This window comes from Zalophus californianus, chromosome 2, assembly GCF_009762305.2.
Source record: "Zalophus californianus isolate mZalCal1 chromosome 2, mZalCal1.pri.v2, whole genome shotgun sequence".
Lineage (NCBI taxonomy): Eukaryota > Metazoa > Chordata > Mammalia > Carnivora > Otariidae > Zalophus > Zalophus californianus.
The window spans coordinates 73,948,230-73,962,342 of NC_045596.1; the positions used below are offsets into that span (position 1 = coordinate 73,948,230).

The following is a 14,113-nucleotide window of genomic DNA, read 5'->3' on the forward strand; positions in this document are numbered from 1 at the left end:
AGATTGTGACTTGATTTTTTTTATTTGCTCAGAGTCATTGGTGTTTTATTTCAAAAGAAATATCATTTGAAGGATTACTTTGTTAGAAGATCTGATTACTAACATTTTCTAATAACATATGAATCATAGAAAATTTGTATTGAGTTTTATTAGATGAACCTGAGATACTTAAATCTTTTGCCATAATTATGAATCTTGCACCCTGCATGCCACAACAGTATTTTGAAGTACTATACTTTGCATTCTGCTTCACAAAAATAGTTGTTCTGATAAATTCCTTTTTGCTAGATGCTGTCATGTCCGTCTTTTTAATACCCTCCTTGTTCATTATAAGTGCCATTAGCCATACTGCCTAATGAAAGGTACGTCATATCAAGTCTGATTACTGCTCTAATGTTTTCCAGGCGTGCTTGGTGATGAGCCTGGCATATGAAACAATTTCCTACAGTAATAAAACTAATTAAAGTAGGCAGTCATCCACATACCACTTTCTAATGAATTATAATAAGCTCATTAATCTCAACTACTCTTACTCCAAAAAATGCATTGGTAGGACCTGTATGTAAGGGTAAAATTCTCAGCCTTAAATATGTACAACTATTACAGAATCAAAGAAGACTTTGTGAATTTAAGTTTAAAAATTACAAATTGCTAATCAATGCTTTAAATGAAATGTATAGCTTCTAAACTCTGCCCAGATTACTTATTGGCAAGATCCCTTTCTATTTGAATTCTTCTATAATTGATTTAACAAAGAAAAAATGATTCATTTTATAATAATAATAACTCTTCAGCACCTTGAAGACTAGGATTGAATGAACCAACTCTGTATTTTTATTTAGAGATCATATGAGAACGATTAATTGAGTACTTGAGATCAAGTGAAAAACACAGCCTGTTTCCTCTCCAGAGTGAGCTAGAGTATCTGCTCAAAATGTCAAAACATAATAATAATTATTTTTGGTTAACTCTTCTTCAAATTTGTGAGGTGCCCAGTGAAACATTTATTATTCCATTCAGTTACAAATAGTTTGGCAATGTGGATTATTGTTCTGGAGATAATTTTACTGTCAAGGAGATAAGGTTGTTAAATGTAGCACATGGAGAAACAATTTCGGAACTACAAATGTGAATAGTAAGAAAAAATATTTTTCAAGATGGGGGGTTTATTCTATCTTCATTATAATTTGGTGTTTTAAAAATGTAGCAGTTTCCATTTTGAAACTCATTACTACTATGACACACATATGAACTTCTCCCTTAAGAAGTTAATTATAAATATGTACATCTTAAAATTGATACAGAATGTTTGTAATGGGTTAACTGCAAATAGGCATATTTTAATGTATGGAATTAACATTTAAAATTGTTATTTTCATTTATGAATTTTTAGCTAATATTTCGTAGTTTTGTTTTTGTTTTTTTTTAGAGAAAATGAGGTTGGATATTCTGTGCAGAGTATTTCTTTTATAAAGTCTGACCTTTGTAGGTAGAGGTGTAGTGAAACTGTCCCTGAGTAAAATGTCTCCCAATCTGGGATCAGCTATAACTGTGGTGGCTAGTTGCCACTGTATGTGATGATGAGTTGGTTCCATGCTTGAACAACAATCAGGAGAAGGGCTTTTGGTACAGATTCTTCCATTATCTAGCTGCATGATCTTGAGAAAGTAATTTACACAGTGTCTAATTCAGTATATTCATGTGTAAGGTATGGGGATTAGGCTAGAGAAGTGCATTCTGAAGTGTCAGAAGTGCCTCTGATAGTAAATGTGGTGTTTCAAATAATTTTTTAGAAGATTTTATTTATTTATTTTAGAAAGAGAGAAAGCCCACGAGCAGGGGGATGTGTAGAGGGGGAGGGGGAGGGAGAGAATCCCAAGCAGACCCCACACTGAGCATGGAGATCCTGGGGCTCGATTTCACCACACTGAGATCAGGACCCAAGCCAAAACCAAGAACTGGTCACTCAAATGACTGAGCCACCCAGGTGCTCCTCTTGTAATTTTTTAATATAATAATTTAAAATATTTTATGAAGTGAAACAATTTCCCTTTCTAATTTCAGTTCAATTCTCCTGAAATCAAGGAGATAGGTTTTCTGTTGTATGTCCTTAGTATTTTTCTAGCACTCATGTTTTTGACAGAACTGGTGGATCTCCTTATAGTTTCTAAGACCCAAGAGACATGCTGCTGAGCAGAAGAATGTGGCATGTCAGTCATATTAAGAGAAGTGAATTTCTTGAAAGTTATCTCAAAGATAATAGAAAATTAAATAAGAATGTTAGGAAAATTTTCAGAGCTCCAGTTGACCTTGTTTTGAACAGAAACCCCTGTTTGAAAAAAACTTGCTCTGGTTAGTAGATCTAATTAGTAATACCTGTTAAGAGCTAGCTGTACCTTGAATAAACTTTGGTAATATGCTTTCATGTTAATAGGAAACATGACTCATCATCATAACATCCAACATTTATGAAATGTTAATACTAATATTTATTGAGTGATTAGAAGTCAGGCAGTCCTTCTAAATGATTTACATGTATTAACACATATTAGTCTTCATCACTCATTTTAATGTTTATGGCAACCATATAAATTAAGCAGCAATATTATTCTCATTTTTCATGTGAGGAAACTGAAGTACTCGGATATTAAGGAATTTTAGAAAGGTCCAAAACTGCCAGGTTGGTGAAAACATGGAGGTTTGGGAAGAGTGGCCTCTGTACAACTTCCCACCTACCTTGCCCTGTGCATCCTTCTGATCTGGCTCTTCCTGAATTATAGCCTTTTATAATGAACTGGTAGTCTAGTTTGCACAGTTTTTCCTGTGCCCCTTGTTTGGTGAGAGTTGCAAAGATAAATGAATGTGGTTGAATCAGAACATGAGAAGACTGTGATGAGCGATGCCTGGAGACTCTTTCATTTGGAAAAGCTACGGGGAATCCCTTCAGTAAATTTGAAACAGGTAACAAATATATTTTAGAAACTAAACCAAACCAAGAAGACATTGATGTAAGGCAAGAGCTACTGAAATTCCACTCTACTTACTATTCACCCAACTTAATGGCTATTTGTGTGAATCTTTAGAAGACTTGACTAATCTGGTGGTAAAGTAATTTTCTGAAGTTGAGAACAAAAATGTACCATTGCCAGAGTTTCCTGAACACCCTTTCCAAGAAAAACATCTTAAACAACTTTACAAAATAGTACCCATGAAGGATATTAGGAATCTTTATGTGACATTTCGCATACCTGACCTTCAGAAATACTACAAATCAAATCCTGGCCATTATCTTAGTCATCTCATTGGGCATGAAGGTCCTGGAATTCTGTTATCAGATCTCAAAGGGCTGAGTAGATACTCTTGTTGGTGGGCAGAAGGAAAGAGCCTCCAGGTTTTATGTTTGTTGTTGTTGTTGTTTTTTTTATCATTAATGTGGACTTGACTGAGGAAGGATTATTGCATGTTGAAGATATAATTTTGCACATGTTTCAATACATTCAGAAGTTATGTGCAGAAGGACCTTAAGAATGGGTTTTCCAAGAGTTCTAGGGCTTGAATGCTGTTGAGTTTTGGTTTAAAGATAAAGAGAGGCCATGAGCTATACTTCTAAGATTGCAGGAATATTGCATTATTATTGCCTAGAAGTACTCACAGCTGAATATTTACTGGAAGAATTTAGAACTGCCTTAATAAAGATGGTTCTGGATAAACTCAGACCAGAAAATACGTGGGTTGCAATAGCTTCCAAGTCTTGAAGGAAAAATCGATCGCACGGAAAAGTGGTACAGAACCCAGTACAAGTGAGAAGCTGTACCAGACAAAGTCATTAAGAAATGGCAAAATGCTGACCTGAATGGGAAATTTAAACTTCCAATGAAGAATGAATCTATTCCTACGAATTTTGAGATTTTTATCATTAGAAAAGGAAGCGGCACTGTACCCTTCTCTTATTAAGGATACAGCTATGAGCAAACTCTGGCTCAAACAAGATGGTAAGTTTTTCTTGCCAGAGGCTTGTCTCAACTTCTTTTTTGGCCCATTTGCTTATGTGGACCCCTTGCACCCTAACATGGCCTATTTGTACCTTGAGCTCCTCAAATCCCCAAAGACTCTCTCAACAAATATGCATATGCAGCAGAACTAGGAGGCTTGAGCTATGACCTCCAAAATACCATCTATGGGATGCATCTGTCAGTGAAAGGTTATGATGACAAGGAGCCAATTTTGCTAAAGAGAATTATTGAGAAAATGGCTACATTTGAGATTAATGAAAAAAGATTTAAAATTATCAAAGAGGCATATATGTGCTCTCCTAACAATTTCCAAGTTGAACAGCCTCACCAGCACACCATGTCCTACCTCCCCTTGCTGATGACTGAAGTGGCCTGGACTAAAGATGAATTAAAAGAAGCTCTGGATGATGTCACCCTTAAGGCCTTCATACCTCAGCTCCTGCCATGGCTGCACACTGAAGCCCTTCTCCATGGAAACATAACAAAGCAGGCTGCACTAGGAATTATGCAGATGGTTGAACACATCGTTACTGAACATGCTCATATGAATCCTCTCCTTCTAAGTCAGCTGGTTCGGTATGGAGAAGTTCAGCTTCATACATTCAGAGGATGGTTTGTTTATCAGCATAGGAATGAAGTTCACAATAACTGTGGCATTGAGATATACCACCAGACAGACATGCAGAGCATCTCAAGAGAATATATTTCTAGAGTTCTTCTATCAGATCATCTGTGAACCTTGCTTCTTCAACACCCTGTGCACCAGGGAGCAGTTGGGCTTATCATTTTCAGTGGGCCATGTCAAGCCAATGGCATGCAGGGCTTGCGATTCATCATCCAATCAGAAAAGCCACCTCACTACCTAGAATGGAAAGCAGAGTGGAAGCTTTCTTAATAACCATGGAGAAGTCCTTAGAGGACATAACAGAAGAGGCTTTTCAAAAACACATTCAAGCATTAGCAATTCATTGACTAGACAAACCAAAGAAACTATCTGCAGAGTATGCTACATATTGGGGTAAATCATCTTCCAGCAATACAGTTTTGACAGAGAAAATACAGAAGTAGTTTTAAAGACATTTAAATTTTAATTTAAAGACACCTACTAAGGAAGATATCATCAAATTCTACAAGGAAATGTTGGCAGTAGATGCCGCAAGGAGACATAAGTTATCCGTCCATGTTCTTGCCAGGGAAATGGATTCTTATCCTGTGGTTGGAGAGTTCCCATGTCAAAATGCTATAAATTTGTCAAAAGCACCAGCCTTGGCACAACCTGAAGTGATTCAGAACATGACAGAGTTCAAGCATGGTTTGCCACTGTTTCCCCTTGTGAAACCACATACTAACTTCATGGCTGCAAAACTCTGAAGATTCCTCAAGGGTGGGAAAGTGGAAGTGGATGCATCCCTGAGTCTTCCAGCGGCTAGGAAAACAGCTTTGGCCACTTTAATAGTTTCTGGTTCACAATTAGAGAGACAAACAGGAAAGAAAAAAAAAAAAAAGAAAAGAAAAGAAATTGTCAAATGTCATGTAGAAATATTAAAAATCCAAAATAATTAAATTACAAAAAAAAGAAAGGTCAGACACTTAGTAAATGATACAGGTTTTTGATTTTGTACCTCACATATTTCTATTTCTTAATTTTCTTCCTCTTGCCACACCCAATAAGCCTTAGTTAACTTAGTCCTCTCAGTTCCCAACTGGAAGCTTGTTTCTTTGAACACTATATTCCCAGTGACTGGCACATGGTAGGCACTTAAAAAGTATTTGTTGAAAAAAGTATGAATGGATTAATTAATAACTCTCTGCCATAATAGACAATTTAAAAAGTGTCTCTACACATAACCTGTTGGACTCGAAGACCTCACTCTTAGCACTTCCTTCCCCCTCCCTTACTGAGTTTTCTCCTGATTATTTGTCACTATTTCTTTTATTCATCTTGGGTAATTTGGAACCAGGACAGTTGCTCTGATATCAGATGTATAGGTTCAGGGGTGCCTGGGTGGCTCAGTCGGTTAAGCATCTGCCTTCGGCTCAGGTCATGATCCGGGGATCCTAGGATTGAACCCCGTGTCAGGCTTAAGCAGGAAGCCTGCTTCTCCCTCTCACCCTGCTGCTCCCCCTGCTTGTGCTCTCTCTCTCTGTCAAATAAATAATTAAAAAAAAAAAGAATGCATAGGTTCAAATGAAAACTCTATTACATACTTTGTCCAACTTAAGTGTGTGACACTGAAAGATGTATTTAAGCCTCTCTTAGTTTCAGTTTTCTTATCTGTTCAACATAGATATTAATATCTACTTATCAGAATTATTGTACCAACTAAATTAAATGTGTTTGAAGCACCTAAGAATGTTTGGCATATTGTAGATGTTTTATAGCATCATATTGAAATATCAAGACATTGGAGCCAAATAGACCTAATACTATTACAGGGTAGTTCTAGTGGACTGAGTACATTATTTACACATTTAAAGCATTAGTTTTTCAATGACTAATCATAACATACAAGTTCCTAACTCGGGGTTATTGTAAGGGTTAAATGAGACAATGTATCCAGAGTGCCTGACATACAATTAAAATAATTGTTAGCTGCTTCTTTTAGTAATAATTCTCCTTTCCTTTAAATGTTTTCTTATTCTGTTGGTTTAATATCTTGAGGGGAAAAAAGGAAGACAATCTACTGTCTCGTGATTGAATACATTTATTAGACTATTTTCATATAGTTTTCTCTAAAGTATGAGCATCATTTTTTGCTTAATAACAGTATAACTCAAATTATATTATCTTGAACACTGTTCTGCTTAAAGTTACTACTGTAGGAAGTAGGAAATTCAGGTCTAACAAAAGTTAATTTGTTGAATCTGTATTTTACAGACCACTGGCAATTGGAAGACTATGATAGGGAGAAGATTTATATTGTATCTCTGTATTCATAAGTTCCTGAATAGAAAGAAACTTAATTCAAGCATTTGAAAAATACATTGGAGAAGATTAATTTGAAAGTAGAATGTGCATGAGTGCATGGATACATGTATCTCTTGTTGGATGATTGTAAGTAAACCTTGCTGTAAAAATATCTGAGAAGCAAAATTTATTGTAATCGGATTCTCCATTAAAGGCCAGTATATTATTAGAAATACATTCTTGTAGAAAAACAAACCAAACAACACACAAACAAATTTAAAAAACCAAACTATTATTTTATTTACAAAACCAACACCCCAGCGATTACATATTGTTTCCGACATTCTGTCTTATGTTTGGGGAGGGAACACTCTTAGGCGAGGAAACCAATGAACTTCATGTAGGATACCACATATAAGCTAGAGGGAGCCCTGCATTCCTCAAGATTCCTGTTCCTTTAGAAATGGGGTTAGAAGTTCTTGGTTGACTTTTAAAAACTCTTTATTAAACCACAGTGAATTAATTCATAATTATGTATATTTAAAACAAGTGCATTAATACCTGGTGAAAGCTATTTCAGACAGTAGTTGAGCGTTTTCTCAGAAGACTTAGGGACAAAATTTATAATTCAGGTCCGCTACCATCAACTCAGAAATGCTGTTACCTATTTCCTCTAGCATTGTAGTAGCCTCCTAATTGGCATCCTCACTTCCTTTCTTACAACTTTATCCTCCCCCTTTTTTTTTTTTATCAATCATTCTTCCAGGTTTAGGCAAATATGTCATATCCCTGCTAAAATCCCTTGTCCTTGAGATAAAGTCTAAAAACCTTCATTCCCCTTGTTCTTAATATAAAGTCTAAGAAGCACTCATGATATGGCTGATTTTACAGCATTGTCAAGTGTCATTCTGTCCCTTTGAGTTTCATACTTCATCGGTACTAGGTGTCTTTTATTTCCTTGAACTTTCTGTGTTCCCTTTTATCATAGTCAAGGTATATTTTATTTTTATTTACCACAACAAAATTATAATCATCTTTCCCAGATCTCAACTTAAACATTACTTAATCAGAAAAGACTGGAGTGGTAATTATCTTCCATAACATCATCATACTTTAGAATTCTGTTCTTTGCACTAAAGACTATAAGCATTCTTTTTCCGTCTTGTTTGCTGCGGTATTCTCAGACCCTTGTCAAATGGCTAACATTTAATATTCCCTTATTTCTAAATATCCTATGGAATGAAAGATATTTAAAGTAATGAGTTATAAGAGTGCAAAATGATGTGAGACTTTCCCTACAGGTTATTTATATAGCCTTACAAGGTCAAGATTCTTACCTCATTGTTCTTCTCCCCATGGAGACAGTCTTCCTTGATATAGAACCTGCCAGCTAAAAAAAATGCCTGATACTCCCTTGAAGCTTGAGCTTGGTTGTGTGGCCCAATCTTGGCCAATGGACCAGAGGGAAAAGTATGCCTTTGATGAAAACAATACTTTTGAGAGGAAAAACTGTGCTTCCCACTATTAAATCCAATTTGATCAAGAGCATGCTTTTTGGCTTTGTATTTCCCTGCCTACAACTACAAAGGGTCAAATCCAAGAACTAATGCCTACCCTTTGAGGGTGAGTGAAACTAACATAGAAAGTATCATGGCCTTTGATTATGTTTTTATGATGCTGAATAAACCTGGAACCACTTATCCGTGATTATCTTGTTTATGAGATAATAATTATCTTTTCTGTTTAAGCTACTTTTAAATGGCTATCTTTTATTATTCTTAAAAGCACCTTAATTAATAAAGTTGCGCTCAGGACTTGACTTTCCCTGAGTCCCTCTTATGTAGTTAATGACTGTCACCTGTTGGGGTTGGGAAGACTACGTTGTCTACTACTCAGGGAGGAAAAGCTTCTCGAATCTTTGGAATCTTTTCTTTCCAAAAAGGGGATGGTCAGGAATCCCCAAAAAGTAAGCCCAAACCTCAGTATCCTTTTGTACTTCCCATCTAAATGATTTCTAAGAATATTTCAGGTTCATTAATAACCCTCAAAATAATTCAAGCAAAATGCTGAGATAGTAGAAGTGCAAATATAGTCATTTTTTAAAGTATCATATGATCTCACTGATATGAGGAATTCTTAATCTCAGGAAACAAACTGAGGGTTACTGGAGTAGTGGGGGATGGGAGGGAGGGGGTGACTGGGGAGGGTATGTGCTATGGTGAGCGCTGTGAATTGTGTAAGACTGATGAATCACAGACCTGTGCCTCTGAAACAAATAATACATTATATGTTAGTCATTTGTTTTTATTGCTCTTACAGTCTACATTCCCTAGGAAAATCTGAAAACTTTCCCTGCCCAATGTCAAATGGGTACCAGGGGTTAAGGAGGCCCAGATTATCCACCAGCACTTTATTTATTCAAAAGTTGAAAATGTGAGTCAGTAGAGAAAGGAGTTTTTCCGTCCACTTAACTGTATCTGAAAGGAAAAGGGTCAGAGGACAGTAGGCTTCTACATGTTTCTTATATTCATTCAAATGATTCTCCTAAAATAACATTGAACTTACGGAGATTCTATAAGCAAGACTAATGATCAGGAAGATTCCTCACCCAGGAATACTCCCTTTTTACTTCATTAACATACTTTGTAAAGGTAACTTAAATTCACTGAAGTATCAACATTTCTAAGTATGTGTGATCTTCAAGAAATCTTGAACTCTTGGAATCTAGAATAGAAAGAGTATTTCTCAGAACACTGTTTATTATCTATAGAACCAGACACTGACCTCAACTTAGAAATTAGTCATTCATCAAACATGTGGTGTATAAACCTCCTTTGTAATGTATGTGTGACTGTGGAATGTTGGCTACTGGGGTTTCTCTGCGCCACTCTGCTCTCCTATAAAATCTCAGCAATACCACCTAATTCATAGGGTTTCTGTAAAATCACATTTAATGAAATGATGGATATAATGCCCATGGAACTAAGTAGGCAGTCTTCCCTTATTTTAGCAAAAGTTAAATTTGGAGGATTTTTTTCTGATAAAATATGGAATATTAAAATTAGTTGAACTGTTTGACTTCCTAATGAAGCTAAAAACAATAAGAGGTTTTGTAAAAAATTTTTCTGTGTTCATTAAAAACTATCTTTGTATGTATTAGGCAATCTTGGCTTTAGCTCTCCGGAAAAATAAAAATGACTGCACTTTTCTCAGTTTTCTATAGCTGTTGTCTGTAAGTATGAAATCATGGGTTTTGTTATTGAAATATTTGACAGCGTTTTGTTTTAGCTCTTTTGATAACTTTTGTGTTTGCCTTGAGCAAGTCACTTATCTTTTCTATTTCTATTTTCTATTTCAATTTACTTATGAAAGATAGAATAATGATTGTGATGTACCTTACAAAAAACTTAAAATAATATTGAGAGAATGGTGAAAACCAAAGCAGTGTGTTAAATGCCAGATATGGCAACAAAAATAAGAGAAAGAATACTTCTATTATAGAGTATTCTCCTAGATGGCTTTAATGCTGCGAAAGGCAGTAAAATTATTTCCTGATAAATACTTTTTTGAGCATTAAGACATGAATTGTCCAGGATTAAATATATACATATACCTCCAGAGTACTGATTATACAGCACATTTCCTGTCCTGCCTTCATTGAACTGATAACTAGAATACCACCAGGAGGCAGCTACTGGCATCATTAATGGAATATATTTGTGGGCAAAATATCTTTTCTTAAAGAATTTCTGGACTAATCTAAGGAAATCAAAATCCATTTTAACTTCAAGTTTCAGCCTATTTTTTTTCTACTATGGCACTAACGGCGCATAAGATAGTAGATGATTTGCCTATCCATCCATTCATTTCATTGATACTGAACTCTGTGAAAGCTACTGGACTACATGATTTGTGATGTGCAAAGATAAAATATGGTTTCTATCCTCAAAGAACTTACATATAATAGGGAAATAAATATGCATAAATAACTTGGGGCACCTGGGTGGCTCAGTCGTTAAGCATCTGCCTTTGGCTCAGGTCATGATCCCAGGGTCCTGGGATTGAGCCCCACATCAGGCTCCCTGCTTGGCAGGGAGTCTGCTTCTCCCTCTTCCTCTCCCCCTGCCTGTGTTGCTCCTCTCACTGTCTCTCTCTCTGTCAAATAAATAAATAAAATCTTTAAAAAAATAAAAAAATACATATACATAAATAACTCAATTAAGGTTATCTTCCTTAGTGTTGCAACAAAGGCAAGGAGAGCAACTCTGAGACATATGAAGAATTCTAACCAGATAGAAAGACCTGAATTAAGGCAGTGGTGATGGGAAATGAAGAAAGGGAATGAGTTAAGGAAATTTTGGAGTGAGAAAAGGGATTGTTTTTCAGTTGGTTTTAGAATGTGAGAAGATAAATCCTGGATAGGGACTTGTGGTTTAAATTCCTGTAGGTAAGGGGCTTGGAAGTCATCACTTCTGTTTTTTACAAACAACAAAAGCTGAACAAACTGAAAATCAACAACTTTTCTTGGGCTATTCGAAGAAATAAGGCCACAGAGCAAATCACCACCACAGACAAATATAGAGAATCACTGCCGAAATCAATTTACATGGAACAGAGGCCACTACAGCTATATACTGGTAGGAACACTTAAATTGTAATTTTGATGAATTACTGGAAGCTATGTGTAGACTAGGTTGACAGTATGAAACTCCTGGGGGCCACATTCTTAAGGGGGGATCCACACTTAAATGAATCTTACCTCTGAAATTCCCACCAGATTCTCATGGGGAAGAACCAAAATAAAGTCCTCTTGTGTTTTGGCAGAGAAGCAGAAAAATAACTCTTTGAAATATGCCCAGGGCCTTTTCTTTAACAAAGGCCTGCTCTCTAGGCAGAAGTTTTATGTCATCTGTGAGAGAGAAGGGCAATTAACCAATTCCAGCCCTCTCTACCCTTCCTGTCTGACCTGAGGAGGGAGAATAAAGTTAAGAAAGACTTGTGAAGGTCACAATCATCCCAGAAATACACGCCTGCTAAAAAACTGATAATAATAAGATTATAGAATACCACCCCCCCCAACTCCTTACAATTACATCAACAATGTTCCAGTATACAGTGGCTTATAGCTGAAAGAACTGCAAGGTGCAGACTCTATTAGGAGCTGTTCTTAGAGTAGCTCATAGAATAGGCAGCAGAGGAGACAAAAGTAAGGACGGTCAAGGAATTTGAGGCCTCTGGGACCTACAGTTACAGCAAATACTAAACACAGCCCAACTTTTAGCAAGATTAACATAAAAATTCACACTATTTACTTCAGTTATTATTTAATACATCACCTCCAGCTTTCTAAAAAATTTCAAGGCATGGTAAAAGATAGGAAAAAAAAGAAGAAGAAACAAAGTAAGCAGCAGAACTATACTGATATAAACAGAGATTTTGAAATGATCACACAGGGAATTTGAAAATTCTAATTAGTATGTTAAGGGCAGTAATGGAAAAACAGTAAACAGCATGCAAGAACAAATGGGCAATGTAAGCCGAGAAATGGAAACTCTAAAAATCAAAATGAAATGCTAGAAATTGACATAAATGAAAAATGCCTTTGATGGACTCAATAGTAGATTAGACACTGCCAAGGAAGGAATCAGTGAGCTTGAAGATATGTCAAATGAAACACAAAAAGAGAAAGGAATGGAAATAAAATAACAGAATATCTGAGAACTCGGAGATAATTTCAGAGTATAACGTGCACAATTAGAGTACTAGAAGAAAAGAGAGAGAATGAAGCAGAAGGAATGTTTAAATAGTGGCCAAAACCTTCTCAAAATAAATGGCAGACATTAAATCACAGGTTCATGGAACTCAGAGAATTCCAAGCAAGAAGTATAAAAACTCTACACCTCTACATAACATATTGAAGCTGCAGAAAGCCAAAGACAGAGACAAAATCTTGAAAGAATCCAGAGAAAGAAAATATCTTACCTCTAGAGAGAAAAAGAGAGGGAGAGAAAGAAAGAATTACAATGGACATCTCATCATCAGAAACCACGCCAGCAAGATAATGGGGTGAAATAAGTGCTAAAAGAAGTCAAGGATTAATCAAGTTTCTTGATCAAGTTATAGGAGAAGTGATGTTATTCTGAGACCAGAATTATAGGAGAAATTATATGTTGCCCTTCAGGGTGAAGATTTTAGATGTGAAAGTTTGAGTCTGACACACCTGGAACGTAACAAGTAGCAAATCTCCAGGAAGCAGAAATTTGGCACATGATTTCAGAAGACTGGGGAGGAGGGAATGGGGATTGATAATAAATCTGGAACTGTTAGTTTATAGGTAATTGCTAATACAATAAGTTGTTGAGGTAAAACATTTAAGGGGAGATGGATGAGGTCTTCAGATAGAAGCCTGAAGAGTATTAACTTTCAAAGAACAAAGTGAAATGAAAAATATTAAGGAGTTTGAAAAGTATCTGAGGACAAAATGTGCACAAGTCCAGGAGGAAGAGAGATTTTTAAAAAGGGATTTTTGTATTGCCAAGTCTAAAGCATAGATCAGTCTGAGGACCAGAAAAAATGTTTTTACTTAACACTGATGAGAGCAATTTTAATTAAGTGACTGGAGTGCCAGTTTTCAGAGGCAAGGAGCTTGAATGATTATTTATTCATGGCAAAATTGCAAGTGAGGATGGGTTCTTTAAGTGTAGGTGCTCTTCCAAGAATCTCTTAATCAAAGGAAGAGAAAGTCAGGATAGAAGTTAGGAGAGACAAAGTATTTGTTGTTGTTTGTTGTTACGTTTGTCTTAGGAAAGGTAGAAAGTTAATTCAGTTTAAGGACTAACAGAACTAATAGAGAATATCTAAGCTAAAAGTTACTACAAGTTAGAGGGCTTCTCTCTTATACCAGTATTGTGAATATTAGTGAACAAGTGTTTAACCTTTCCCGTACTACTCATGATCTTATATAAAACTAACTCTGACTAATTCATGGAAAACCTATCCTTTTCCCCATCATCCTGGATGATGGAAATGTTTGCTATATAAGGCCAGTTTATGGCACATTGTGATTATAAGAAGCAAAATTATACCTGTTGTCCTAAATCCTTTTGTTTGTTTTACATTTTCTAATAATCATTTCTTTTCAACTGATTTTCAACAGCACTCTGTTCCAAAGAGTGAGATTAGAAAAATGAAA

General features: G+C 35.8%; 1 protein-coding gene and 1 pseudogene across 3 annotated transcripts in view; both read left to right on the forward strand.

Annotated features, from left to right (window-relative positions):
* Positions 1-14,113, forward strand: part of CCSER1 (coiled-coil serine rich protein 1) — a 734,167-nt gene that overhangs the window by 587,441 nt on the left and 132,613 nt on the right. The window lies entirely within an intron of this gene.
* Positions 2,693-5,384, forward strand: LOC113924476 (annotated as a pseudogene).